Source organism: Anolis carolinensis, chromosome 4 (genome assembly GCF_035594765.1).
Source record: "Anolis carolinensis isolate JA03-04 chromosome 4, rAnoCar3.1.pri, whole genome shotgun sequence".
Lineage (NCBI taxonomy): Eukaryota > Metazoa > Chordata > Lepidosauria > Squamata > Dactyloidae > Anolis > Anolis carolinensis.
The window spans coordinates 216,711,855-216,727,227 of NC_085844.1; positions in this window are offsets into that span (position 1 = coordinate 216,711,855).

Below are 15,373 nucleotides of genomic sequence, written 5' to 3' on the forward strand. Positions count from 1 at the left end.
TTATATATTTCTTTAATAAAGATATTAGATAGAGACTGGCCTCTGTGTAAGGTTATTGGTGCTCTGCAGCCTGGGTCCTGACACAACTCCCCTCTGGTCTCCAGACCTGTTGTTCTCTGGCCATGGGGAAAGATCCATGGTGGTGGCTCAGGGAGGAAATTGTAGTAGACAAAGGTGCTGAATTTCTCCCTTCACCATGATCAAAAAGAAAAAGAAGCAAAACAAGAAGCACAAATTGTATGTACAGAATTCCAGTCAATATTTTCTGGAATGAATGCTGTGGCCCATTTAACTACAACCACCACAGCTCTATTGGGAGATTCTAGAAATATTAATCCAGAAAAATCATCTTTCCAAGCTCTGGTTCTGATTATACTACCTCTTCCAAAAGAGTAACTCATGCAATTACAGAATGTCAGCTCCCAGAATTCCCAGTTGTGGACTTTTTGAGGTGTAAATCCTAAAACAATAAATTTTCAATACTCTACCTGGTCATTTATTCCTTATCTTAGAGTGATTTATGCTTGCCCTTACTTGTTACTGCTCTTTCCTCATCACAGAACATGCATTTTCACCATCTCAAAACAGCCCAGTTTCTTAAGCTCACACTCACTATTCATTGCTGACTCCCAGAGAATAATTAGAATGACAAGTGTAAATATTCCAAAGTAAATCTTTCCTTGTGACCCTCCTGAGTCTCCGCTCTCCTCATTTGCCATGGATATTTCAAATTCAAAAGAGCAGAGGGCTCAGCAAGATTTAAGTCAGAAGACTTGGGGTTTTGGTGTGTCTTCCCTCTACTGGCATTTAACTAAGGATTATGTTTCCTCCTGGGAGAACAAATCATCATTTCTGGAGCTAAGAAGTCATAGATAAGCAAAATAAATATTTGTGTCAACTCCGTATTAGACAGAGATGTGTCAGTGGCCTTTTCAAAGCAAACTGCCGATTAGCAAGGGGACTTTTCCATCATTGATATCCTTTCTATTTTAAGGCAGACTTCAAGATGTCTCAAAGATGCCTTTTTTGTGTGAAAATGAATGACCTCATATTTGGGCCTGTTTTAAAGAGAGCATGAAGTATTTCACATAGGTACAGAAATCAATTTCAAAAAGCAAGGTCACCCAGTAAATTTCAGTATCTTGACAGATCTACATCTTAAAGATATCCATGAAAAACTAAGATAGCCAATATTGTTTTATTATCAATGATATACTATTATAATCTTAAGAACTGAAAGAATATTTTTAAAACATGTTTTTTGAGTGTAAAGAAATCCTGATGAAAAGAATCCAGGGCTGACAAGAATCTTCACAGTTCATGAATTTTGCAAGTAGCTGTTTTACATAGAAAACAATATTTTCTATGCAGGAAACAGCACTTTCTGATTTATTGTTTAGAAACTAAACATACTCAGCGCTCTTAGGTTATTCCTCTTAGGGCTTGGTTCATAGACCTTTAACAATCTTGTTTAAAATAAATTCCAGTCATTTGCAAAAACAGTGGATTTTTCCTCTTTTAGTATCAACTTTGGTCTCTTACAGCAAACAATTTGTTTGACTTTGCTGTCAGCTTTTTCACTTATAAGTTGTTCTTCTCAAGACTAATAAATATTTTGCCCATTTTTGAACTTAAGCTCCAAAGCATTCAGATAGCCTCAGGCACCAAAACAGAGCTTGCCAATCTACTGGTACTCAGTTCTTTGAACTAGGTTATGCTAGCCTGGTTGCAATCGTGCGCAGGCAGTCCCCAAGTTACGAACCAGATTTGTTTGTAAGTTGGAACAGGTACATTTTTAAGTGTAACTTCAGCCAAAAAATTGTATATTTTACCTATGGATAGCATAGGGAAGGGTAAACACCCCTGTGGTGCTTGTTTTGCTTGTCTGTGCCCCTGTTCAGAAGATTTCACCTCACTTTCTGTCCCTGTGATAATTGGATTTTGAAAAATTTGGCTTGTTGTGGAAACAAGGTTTGTTGATAAAGCTTCAGTGGTGGCAACTTTTCCCCATGATCACTCTTCAGGAGTGAATTTCCCTTCCAAGGGGTAGATTGCTCTCACTTCTTATTGTCTCAGCCCACTCTTAACTTTGAGTCATATGTAAGTTGGATGTTTGTAACATGCTTTGAGTTTAAGGTAAAGGTAAAGGGTTAGTAACATGCTTTGAGTTTAACAGGATGATATTCAAATATATGAGAAATACCATTATCTTGGGCATGTTTAATCAAAATCAAGGGTCACAAGGACTCATTGTCTAGTTGAGGAGCATCTGCATAGCCTCTTATGGCTTTATGAGACTTGGTGGTCAGAAATCTCACACAACTCTGACTGTCAGTCCCATGTCAGAATGCTACTAGCCTCTTCCCCTTTTTTATGGGTTTCCAGGAATCATGCAGGTGGTTACTGCTGGTAACAAAATACTCCTCCAAGGGTGTATCTGTGCTATACAATAATAGCACTTTGATAACATTTAAATTACTAAAGTTCAATCCTATGATTGAATCCAGAGATAATTTTCTGTAGCTCAAAGGAATGGATAGTGAATTCTAGTACTTCATCTAACTACAAAATCCAAGAGTCTGTTAGATGGCCCCATGGCAGTTAAAATGGTATTAATCTGTTATGATAGCATGGTATAGATGTTTCTCTTATTTCTAGTCTGCTTCAAGAAGACTACCTAAATGTTCTTAGGGTGACAAACTAAAACTTTGAGATTCCAGCATGGGGAATTTCAAACTCAGGTCGTCAGATGGGCCTGCCTTCTTCCTCATGATGATTTTTTAGTCCAGCAAACATGGATTAGCCCTTACTGCAAGAGGTTAAACCGAGTCTCCTTACCTACTGGTAGTAAATGCTTTTGACTTTAAATTGCTGACATTTTTTATACCAAAACCCTTTCTTTTGCTGCTGTCTGCCCTTGGAATGAAGCCTCCAAGAACCTCCTTAAAGTTGAATTTTGGTGTTAATTTTAAAAAGAGGCTCTGCTCCTCCTATTAGAGATTCCCCTATGTATTTTTAGAGAAGGACTCTATGAACAGTGAAAGAGGTCCCTCAGAAGCCTCCATTATTGGTGCTTCAGTGATGCTAAAGGTGAAGAAGGAGCTTCCCTAGAGTGGCAGACGTGGCAGATCCAACAAGCACTCCTATTCCTGCCAACATGACCTCAGACAAGGGACTTTTAACCAGTCTATGTATTTATTGTCCCTTCCATTGGACACAATGGTATAGAAATGTTATGAAAGAAATAAGTGAATAATTATGGAAATGAAGAAAAATGTCATTTTCTGCCCTAGTGTTGTGCATATGTTGATGGAGTTGGCAGTTTCGATCTGTGACTCTACAGAATTTCTATACTAAGTGTCCAGGATTGCAGCCATCATCTAGTTTTCAGTGTATGTATGTATGTACATATTTATATTTGAATGCCACTGTTTTAACAAAGAATTGCCTTAGCAGTCATCTAATGTATCACTAATTTTGAATTCATCATTTTAGTGATACAGCAGGAATATTAGACACTTATGTCACGACAGTACATACTTTTGTACTGGAAATAGTAAAGTAATGAGTCTGATGTTTCCAGCCAGTGCACATCAAATTTTGATATCCACATGCCATCAAAATCTCTTTTTTCCGGTCCTGCCTCCTTTCCTCATTAACTATTTTGGAATATAATTTTGGCTCTTGTCCCAATTCCCACTGTTCTTCCTACTTTGCATTTATTTCCCTGTTGTTCTCATGAAATAAACAAATACATCCTGTCTACCAAATTAAAGATTTAAGAACTTGTCAGATTTCTCCATATGGTCATGAGTCCATGTGTCTGAAGTCTAGGATCTTGTACTCTGATTCATTTGATATCTGGATCTGTTTGTTCGCACATATGACTTTGACACTTTTTCAGTTGGGTTTTTGATTTAAAAAATTACTAAATTTGTGCAAATTCGTTTAAATTAGTGGTGGGGGAGAATGATGAGTTTTTTGGTTTTTTTTAAAGATTAATATAGGATGAACTAAACCAGGCAAGCATGTCCATATACAGGAGACCTTGTTTTCCCCCCCAAACATTTCTTATGAGGTCAATGGAAGAGTGAGGAATAGAGAAAATGGAAAGCCTCTGAATTTCACATAATGCTTTCCTGAAAGTCAAAATAAATGTAGGTTTCATCCTATACTAGAGATTGCCAACCTGTGGCATATGGACCACCAGTGGTCCCCAAGAATTAAAATATGGTCCGTGGCCTCACCGTTACTACACTGTTGCAATGAGAGTGACTGGACTCATGAAACCCTCTTATAGTGCCGAGGCAATGGGGACATCGGGAAGAGAGAGGCTGACTACCTGTTAAAGGCATGACAACAAGCCTCCTCACTGCTGCTTCTCCTCCTCCTCCCTCCCCCTGCGCGGAGCCATTCCATGTGGTGCCTGGAAGCGGGAGCATCTTGGTGTGTTCATTTTTAGGCCTGTTCCTGGGTTGTTTGGGGTGCTGATTAATAAAATTGCATTGGATAAACCACATCATTTCTAAATTATTAAATATGATCTTCTGTGGGTGAGCAGATGGCAACTATTGGATGACATATGTTCTGTATCAGAAGCTAGAGCTGATGTGGTCTATCCAATGCAATTTTTTGAATCAGCATCTCAAATAACCAAACAAAATTTAAGTTGACCAAAAACTGATTCGTAACTCTTTTTGTACTAATGTTGGAGAGTGGTCTCTGGACAAGTGGTCCCTGGGCAAAAATAAACAAACAAATAAATAAAATTTTAAAAAGTTTGGGAATCACTGTCCTATATGGTTGATTATGGTTCGAAGACCAAAAATTCTTATTGGTGCCATAGTCACTTTTTACATCTTATGTTAGGTGTTTTGGTTTCTCTGATATATTGATAATTTTTAATCCCATACCTAGTGATCACTACAAATTCAAGTTGAATACAAAGCCAGGCTAATGCACCACAATGGGAGTTAATTCATATTCTGTTCTTGAGAATACACAGAAACAATTTAGAACAACTTGACAAGGAACCATTTCAAATTACATGATTATGGAATCACATTAGACTTGGCACTGAACCTCTCTGGCTGAGAATTTTAAATACCCTTCCTTAAATTTCAAATTCTGATTCCATGTGATATTAATATGGCATTTCCAAGTTGAATCAGTGCTGTAAGTATGTTGCATGAAAGGGACCAAGGATTTTGACAAAACAATAATTAGGGCAATCATTTTAAGGGTCTTGGTCATGTGGTATTATGGCATCAATCCCAGCCTTATAAAATCACCATATGCAGTAGTATAATGGAACCAGAGTCCATAGGAGCAAAGTGCCACAAATTTATGACACCATCTGCCACTCCCTGAGACTACCTTCTTCTAAAACATACAAAAAGTGAACAGTAAAATAGAATTACAGTGTTAAAACAATTCACATCTTTAATTAAAAGAAAGAAATATAATTTAAAAGATTAAAAAAACTCTTTAAAACAGTTCAGTTACCACAACACATTGTTCCAGCAATACACTATAACTTGTTCCTCATACATTTTGTTACATTTATTGCTTGTGACCCTAGGCTACTGCAAAATATAAGATAAGATTAAGACACAAGTAGCAAAATGTATACAAATACATACAATATAAGAATACTTACAGAGGGCTACAGCCTATTGCCCTAAAATTGCCACTGCTCCAAGAGATCATTTTTATGAATCCTGGAGGATCAAAAGGTATTGAAACTATTTCAGTCTGCAGTCATTTGAAACATCCAGTTTAACTATAGCTGAGTGGGAGAGATTAAAATGGATACATTTTAGAAGGAACAGGAAAATAATGAATTGAGAATGACCTAGCCAGGTCTGAAAATTGTAGGGTATGTATAGGGGCACTTTGACACTGGCCACTTAAGTCAGTTTCAAAGCTTGTTGAAGAAAGTAGTTTTGCTGTGCAGAAGGCTATGTAGGACATCCTGGAACTAGTTTGAGGCCCTGATGATAATTGTATAAATCAAAGAGCACAGATGCACATTAAAGGCTTTCTTTTCCATGCTTTTGTGGACATTTGCTATCTAGCCATCCTAGTTTAAAGCTAGCTTTGAATTGCATTAAATGGTCACTGTAGATAGAGCCTAAGATGTTATCAAAGGCAGTAATGAATAATTTCAGTAGAATCATAGAATCATAGAGTTGGGAGAGACCTAATTTTCTTCTTACTGCAATATATATATTTTTTTTAAAAAAAGAAAAAGTACAATTGCAGCAATTCTATTTGACTTTTCACTCAATGAAATGTGTGACTATTCAGTTAACTAGCAAAGGGGATAAGAAACCTGGTTTTTGAATGGTTAATATATGTAATGGCACACAAGAGTGTCTAATGTGCATTGCGGACCTAATATACACCAGGAAGAGTAACATATTGGTTCCAATGTGTCTTGGTCCCTTTGCCAGCTCTGCAACACCAGTATGTATGTAATGGTAGCCCTCTACCATATACTAGTATTGTTCATCTTCACAATTCTGTTTCCCAACAAAAGTCCACTTACAGCCTTATCACACAGTGCTTCGTTTTGCTTGTCTCACTACCAGTCACCAAAGAATACACACATTCATCTACATTATCATTACAGCTTGAGTTGAACGCCAGCCTTTAATCTCCAAGCTGTTCCTCTTGATTAGCAGACCAGGGAGGCAGAAATCAGTTGCCTTTATCCATTACAAAAAAGTTGAAGAGCAACAAAGGGAAGCTCAAATCCTTCATTTTGAGATGACTTTATTACATTTGATGTGTTTTCCCCCTTATGGTTGACTTTTAAACATAAGGAACAGTATGCATTCTTAAGATCAATCAAGTTTCTCTCTCCGAAGAAAACTTTTCTTTTGTGCAACCAGCAAAGTTTCTACCTGATTCCTTTTTGTGTTTGAATCATGTGAACTTCTTGGTTGCTTCTTTTTCATCCAGGCAAGGGACCTAATTTTGCTGTACTTGGGCTAAGCCTAGTATGAGATTGTCTGTCTTACTTGAGGTGTAATTGAAGGTGCAGATTTTCAACTGCAAAATCTTCATGTCCCATAATAACAGCCAAGAGAGGCCTTAATTAGGCTACTGGGAAAAAAGGCAATTCTACACCTTGTCCCACTTATCATGTTTTCACTGATCAATCCTTGTATTCTGGACTGAAGGAGCCAGAAGACTAAAAACAACTGTTATTATAATTCAACTGTTTTTTCCAGTGTGCAGTGCTAAGCTGGTGTACGTGTGCATTTGACCATTAGAACAAGGCAAGGAACAGGTAAATACAGTTTTGCTTTATCTGTGAGATTTGTAGAAGATTGGCATTTAAAAACACACTAAATTGTTTAATGACAGCTGGTACAAAATTGTCCACCCCCACTAGTATCTAAGCCAACTGTAACTCCCGGAATTCTCTAGGTATGGTGATTGCTTGTGTTGGTGAAGGGAATCTTGGGAAAAAAGGAGGAGGAGGAGGAGGAGGGAAGCATGGAGCCCCTGGCTGTGCTTTATAGAGCCCTAAGGGCTCCTCAGAGCACACTTTGAGAACTGCTGCTGTAGAGTTTATGCAGTATGAAACTACTTTAACTGCCATAGCTCAATGCTATGTAATCATGGGCATTGAACATTTTAAACATATTTAATCTTCTCTGCCAAAGGCAACTGAGTCATTTCCAAATTTCTCATTGAGCAGAAGATGCAATTGTTTTACACTGACCTATGTCACAGTGCTCTACCACAACAGCTTCACCTTCCTTCTCCATCCAACACCATCCTTCCCTTCCTCTCACCTGAAGTTCACTCAACCATCAAAAACATCTCAGCTGGAAAGGCTCCAGGTCAAGATGGTATAACCACAGAACTTTTGAAAGCGTGCAGACCTCCTCTTTACAAAGAATTCACCTGCTGTTACCTAGTAGACGGCTGTGTACTGAAGACTTGGAACATCTCAAAAATAGTCCTTCTATTTAAGAAAGGAGACAAAGAAGATCTGAGGAACTACCACCCAGTATCTCTCCTGCCGGTTATCTACAAAGTCTTCACCAGGTGTATTCCAGCCAGCATCAGGACAATATCAGCAGAGGCACACACTGTTGAAGAAGTTGGATTCTGTCACTCATTCTCCACCACTGATCGCATTAAAATATTGGAAGCCATTCACAAATACCACATTTCACTTGTCCTCACTTTTGGCGCTAGAGTAATACCACGGCAACATGATACCCACAGGGATGGATTAGAACCCAAATTAGTCATCCTTCCACCCGATTGTTTGATTCTTTCCATATGGCATATAATGTGAGAGATGAACATAGTCGTACAATGGTACACTGGTCAACACATGCACTATGAGTGGAGATATGAGTGGAGGTGATTAGAGAAGATGTTGTGATCTTCAAAAAAGCTGAGGAACAGATCTTCTAAGTGACTACATGAAAGTGACTGCCAAAGGGTGCTGGTGCCTAGGCAAACTACAAATCGCAGGACTGCATAGCATAGCATTGAGTCATGGTAGTTCAAGTGATGTCAAACTGCAGTAATTTTACAGTGTAGATGCAGCCTTATCTGCTAGTTTTGGTTGGTGAATCTGAAAACACTTAAAAAAATAAAGTAGATTCATCAAGTCCATCTGGTTCTGCCTTATAGCAGAGCTAAGAGAAGTTATATTTTGGATCACAGCCATGCAAATCACCCCAATCATCATGCTCAGTTCAAAAACAGCAACTTTTCAGAATTCTGATATAACATCAGAAGTCCAGGAATGTTGGATTAAAAAGGGGAAAAGAATAAGTTTTCCCATGTATTTCACAAGTAAAAGCACAGTGTTCTTACCTTTGTTACTTAAGAAAGTCTTTCCAGATGTGTTATGGTATTTTTTCTTTTTCTTTCCCAATTTTTAAAGTTGAGGATAGAGACACAACTGGAAATTTAATATGAATTGATATAGGAGATCAGAACTTGGCAAGAAGCCCAGCAAATATTGGAATAGCACTACCTGGTCTTATAAAATAATCACTTACAAATTGTTAGGTCTAATTTACATCAGGAGTGAAACGGAGGGAGGGGATGCCCTAGAAACACTATTATTTCTTTTAATCACTTCTTTTGTAAAAGAATCAGAATAAAATGGCACAGGAGAGACTGTTATTATTATTTCTCTCCCTCCTTCCTTTCTTCTCCTTTCCATTGTTCTCAGCTCTGTCGAGATTGTGACAAACTTAATTACCAAGCAAACAGTGGGAAATCCAGATGCCACATCACTCATTTTTAGAACTTCATAAAAGCTTTCTAGGGCATTTAGACAAGCAGGGACAGTGGCCAGATGGTGCCAGTGTCAAATAACTGGCAGCAACTACTGCTGATTTCTCTCTCCCATGGAGATCTTCTTTAGAAGGAAACAAAAGTGAAGATGAATGATTGTGGGCTTGCTATATTCTCCAAGGTAAGTCAGAACTGAGGGTGTATCTACACTGAAGAATGAAAGCAGTTTGAAACCACTTTATCTGCCATGGCTCAATGCTATGGAACCATGGAATTTGTCTTTCGGTTTCTTTGCCAAAGAATGCCGAGGCTTAACCAAAGTCCAGCTATATTCCTTTACCTGGATGTGCTACAAGTGGCATTGTCAGGGATTCCTAGGCACAGATATAAAATTTGTTTATTTATTTATTTACTATATTTCTACCCCGCTCTATCTCACCCTGAAGGGGACTCAGAGCAGCTTCCAGTAAAATGATCACAGTAGCTCTGAGGCCCCTGTAGGATCCCAACAAATCTCAGAGCTGATGCCACCACTTTGCATATAGCAAAAGAGACATATTCTGATTTATTTTAATATTATGTTCACTGCAAAGCACAAAATAACTGTGTGGGGCAGCTTCATGGACTTTCCCCTAAGTTGAGAAGGTGCTTTGGGTGCTGCACAAGGAAGAAAAGCATATAAACCTGCACAGAGCCAAAAAAAATTTAAAAAGACATCCGTATGTGTAAGAGAACCTAAAAGTATACAGCATGTTGTTCCATATGTGTTGCCTTGAACTCTGTGAAGCAAAATAAATAACGTAAAAAAGAAGAACAAAATTAAACCCACGTTTTGCTGTTCCTCCTTAGAAATGGAACACATGATGTAACAACAAAGTGATTTCTTTCACTCACAAGTTAGAGTGCAGAAAAATGCAACACATATTTACCAATCAATGCTAGCAAACAAAGAAGTCTTTGGTGATAATTATGGAGCAATGTACAAGCTTAGATGGAGGTCTTCAGTGTATTATCAATACCACCGCCTTTGAACAGCTTGCCAGATTTGATGGCAGATACAAAGGATATAAAATGTGAGGCATGTGACAAGCTTGTTTCATTCTGGGCAAGCTGTAAGCAGCATCACTTTGGCACAGTAGACTGTCCCAATAATAGTTTAGCACTGGCTTGTGAGCAGTGATGTGCTGTTAAGTGCTGATAAGAGCTAAGTGGGTGTTTAAGCTTTGAGCAGACAGCTGAAAGTGAGGGGGCAAGACACGTCGTACTCTGATATAAAACAAGGGCTTTTTGCTCAACTTTTAAAGGATGGCTTGACATTATACCCTTTCCTTTGGTGTGGGATTCTTTATTCAAGACCACCTTAAATACTTGAAACATAATGTTCATGGGATCCAAGCTGGATGAAGCCACTGTAAGCATGAAAAGAGATTGATATATACATACTCTGAAATGCAGGACTTTGCAAAACCCAGGCTACCAGATGTTCTCCAAACTACTGTGGTGGTGTATGGCCATACAGTTATGTGCACACATCCCTACAGAATACACAATGGCCATTGGATTTTAATGCTCCATGATACTAAAAAATACAAAATAAAACTGCATGATATTAGAGGACTTACAAGGTACCCTTACATGTTTTCCAACTCTTCTCTAGATAGCATACTTGACTAAGTCACCTATGGGCCCACCGTCAAGACCCTACACCTGGAAGGCAATCCTTGTCCTGTCTGCAGCACCATCGAGTCAAATTCTTTTTATGGCCACATGATGAATGAGGAAATCACCTTATCATCAAGTGCCCTGAAAAGGTCTTGCAGAGTCAGGGCTGTGGCTTCCTTGATTGAATCTATCCATCTTTACCTTATTGGCTTTTCTTGGAGTCAGGTTTCTCATGACAGTCTTATTTTAGTCATCTTCCCTTCTGGGGAGAGTTTAGGCTAGATTTGCTTTAGGACCCATTTATCCATCTTATTAACAGTCCATGGCTGGCTTTAAACAGTAGAATTAATGCTGTTTGACACTACTTTAACTGTCATGGTTCAGTGCTATAGAATCATGGAAGATGTGGTTTTGGTCTTTTATGCCCAGATTTTATAACATTGAGCCATGGCAATTAAAGTGATGTTGAACTGCATTCATTCTATAATGTATATTCAACTTTTCTCTAGCACCAGATTTCAAATGAGTTGATTTTCTTCCTGCTTTCTTTATTGTTCAGCTTTTACAACCCTAGATAGAAGTGGGAAATATGGTGTCCTGGACAATCTAAACTTTAGTTTACAATTAGATATCTTTATGCCTCAGGTTCTTGTCTAGTTCCTTTTTAGTTGCCCTTCCAGATCCTAATCTTATTTTAATTTCTTGGCTGTACTCTCCATTCTGATTAATAATTGAGACAGGGTATGGAAAATCTTGAACTATTTCAGTGTTTTCATTGCCTACATTAAAGTTGCTTTAATAAAGACACATGTTTGCATAAAGCCAATTTATGCCCAGTTATGTCACCTACAGAATTTTAACCAGTGTCTATCAGCACATTCTCTCGGATCAGTTCACTGGGGTCTCAAGCAAAGAGGAGTCCTTCGCATTATCTCCTACCAGATTCTGTTCTGCTAGAGAATCTCCAGCTTGAACCAGATGGAATAAAATGCTCTTCCACAGAGCTGGTGTCAAGCACTTTCCCTGAATGTATTTAATACTATATTGCTCCTTGAGGATGCCTGGAGATGAGAGGCAACTTGTTACCTTTTTAAGGCCAGACATTTCTCTGAGCTGTTGCCTGGATAGGAAAGTCCTTAAGATTCTCTGGAAGAACTAGTGAGATAAATGTGATGAAAATAACTTATTAAAAGTAATTCATTAGATAACCCTCACCTTCTAACTTGTTACTATTGCTTTGATGTTATTTGTGTAATAATTCATTATATTGTTCATTACATTTCCTACTACTTTTGGATTTTCATTCCACTTTTTATTTCATTGCAAAGACAGGATAAAAAGTCTTAATTGCATAAAGAAAAGTGATGATCCTGTCATTATTCTGCAATATGTGAACCTAAATATATTTCTCTGGTAAAATTGCCCTCATGTATAAATCCATGCCCTCTGAATTCTCTTCTGTTGTGCAATTTGGTTAAAGGGGAAATGAACAGTATTAGATGCTTTGAAGAGTGATCAAGTGAAGGATCACAGATTGATTTTTCTTTCCATTGGCCGAGAGTTCCTTTAATACAACAAAAGTTGTCAAGGAAATATATACACAATTGGCTTGTTTCTGTGCTTGCTGAAGTTACAGATTAATGAAATTTTAATGTTTAAACCTATGCTGTTATTTTTGTATGCGTTATCTTCCGAAAGCACATTTCTCTAAAGTGAAAGAATAATTTATTCTGAATAAATAGCCCTGACTTCATGAAAAGCAAAATGATTTTAAAGAAAAAAAATGTAGCCGAGGAAATTATATTTGTTAGTTAAAAGAAATAATTATTTGAAGATATTAGTTTTAAACAATAAAATTACCTGGCAATCTACCAGTCATTCCCTTTGCTTTTAGAAGTTGTCTCTTAAATATGAAACTACTTCATTTATAACATCTTTATGGAGCCCATAATAGTCCTACGGGGGGCATCACGTGATGTAAGGGCATTTCTGTTGGGACTCTGTGGCACTCCATTTCCTAAGACCATGGAAACAGAGCCCGAAGACTGTCTTCAGGACTTAATCTGATGGGCAGAGGGAAAGCCAGGATTTCTGAATCAGGATCCAGACTGAAGCCTCAGTTAACACCCAACTCCAAACTGGAGAAAGTGGGGAAAAGCAGGGAGAAGATGGGGAAAGGTGCAGAAAGGACGTGGGACGGCTGGCCATCCCAGAAGACAGGGAAAGAAAGTAGGCAATGGGGTAAGACAGTTCCTTCTGCTTTCCACCACTTTCTTCTGCTTTCCCCTGCCTGTCTGATGAAGTCCTTAGTTTAGACTAGTTCAGGTTGCTGATCTAAAATTATACCCAATTTGCTGAGTTTCCAAAAGTCACAATTTAGATTTAGAGTCTCATATGGTTGAAGACACATTTCTACTTTAACTTTCTCATAACTATTTGGTGATTTCCAATTGTTTAAAGAGACAACTATTATCAAAGATTGCCACCCCGTCGCTACACTTTGTTCAGTTCAGGTTGAACCAGGATTAACTGAGACTGTAGTCTGGATCCTGCTTCAAACATACTGACTTAGGGCCCTTCCAGACAGGCTCTATATTTCAGGATCTGTTCCCAAGTTTTCTGCATTAAACTGGATTATATGAGTCTGCACTGCCAGATAATCTGGGATAAACAGAAAACCTGGGATCAGATCCTGGGATATAGTGCCTGTTTGGAAGGGTACTGAGTTAAATAATGCATTCATTATATATAAAGGTGATGAACAGCATTCATGTCTGTTTTAGTAAGTGAGGGCAGTAAAGTCTGCAAATATCTTAGAGATTCCTAGTTTAGGAAGTTTTGAACACAAGGTTCCCCCCCCCCCCCCCCACAAAATTTATATAATCAGTGATACTGAACATGTGACATCAGATAATGTACTTAAATAAATAAGTAATGAATAATGACTCAGATATAATCTAGGGGAGATCAAATAGAGACTGACCTTCAAGTATCAAATCGGATACCAGAAACTGAATACCAGATGTCCATAAATGCCTAAGGTAGCAATCAGGAGTCAACAAGCAAATCTTATAAATTTACAATAGTACTCTGAAGACTATTATAATTGTCAAACTATAAAACACCATAAAAATCAAATACTGAAATAAGTCTCAGCTATAATTGAATGTCAAATATTTCACAATATTTGATACTTAATATTTAAAGGAGGAGGGTTGGAGAAGAAAAATTGATTTCTGTTGCAATTTAAGCTAACAAGCTTTCTTGAACTTATTAATCATACAGTAGATTAATTTACTCTAAAATAAGTCTTATTAATTCAAGTAGGAATTTTCTCTTCATGTATGTATGCACAGAATTGTAGCCGTAAGACGGTTTCCTTGTATGTTTACTAACAACTTCATCACAAAAGCTAAATTTGGTAGCATGCACTAGTTTAGCTCAGGTCACCCATGGAGCCCACTGGCTCCCATCATATGACATTGGTGTGGCTCCGTGGATGAAGAAGAATGGAGCTGGCACATGACGCTGCCACAGAGACGCTTCCTCTGTTGCTATTGGAATCCATGGAGGGAATCCATGCACTCTCGCTTCCCCCCCATGGCATCAGCTGGAAGAGGAGCCAGGTGATGTGGGGCATGGGGTGCCAGGTTCCCCAGGCCCCCTCCCCAACAAAGCAGAGCAACTCAGACGGCCATGTGACAAGGTCGTAAAAGAGTTTTCATACTACACAATTATACCATTATAATTACTCTTTAATTGCCATGTCTGCACTCTGTGGAATCTGTGATTTTGTAATTTGGTGAGGGAATAGAACTCGCTGGCCTTGGTACCCACTGGGAATAAATTGATCCTAACAAACAAATAGAGCTTTCCTTTCCTTGAAACACACCACTTGTTCAGGGACTGTTTTTTTTTCTTAATCAGTTCTTTTTACTTTTTGAATAAAAAATCATTTGTATTTGCAGAGATTCCATTCATCCTCTCAACTTGAAATTGTTGAGTCCACTTCTACCATTTGGCAGGGGAAACAATGATGAAAATCAAACGGTTGGCTGCTAAGAGGGCTTTAGCTTCTCACCATGTCATCCTCATTTAAGGGGAAAATATTCATAGCCAAGAATGCCAATTTGGCAAACAACATCAACCTGATTTGATTCTGGAAATAGTGTTTTTTTTCTGTGAAAGATTTTTTTTTTGTAAATCTCCTGTGCTTTTTTTTTTTTGGGGGGGGGGGGGGGAAGCGGACTGGGAAAAATGCACAAAATATTTTTTCTGTGAGTTTTCTGAGTGCAAGAAAACACATTTTGAGCTGGGAAACATATAATGGCTAATATTATTTTCATCGATCATATTAACTACAGAGCACCCTTGAAAAATAGGTATTGTTTATTAGCAGACCCTTCCTGAATTGCTTGACTTGAGCTCTTGG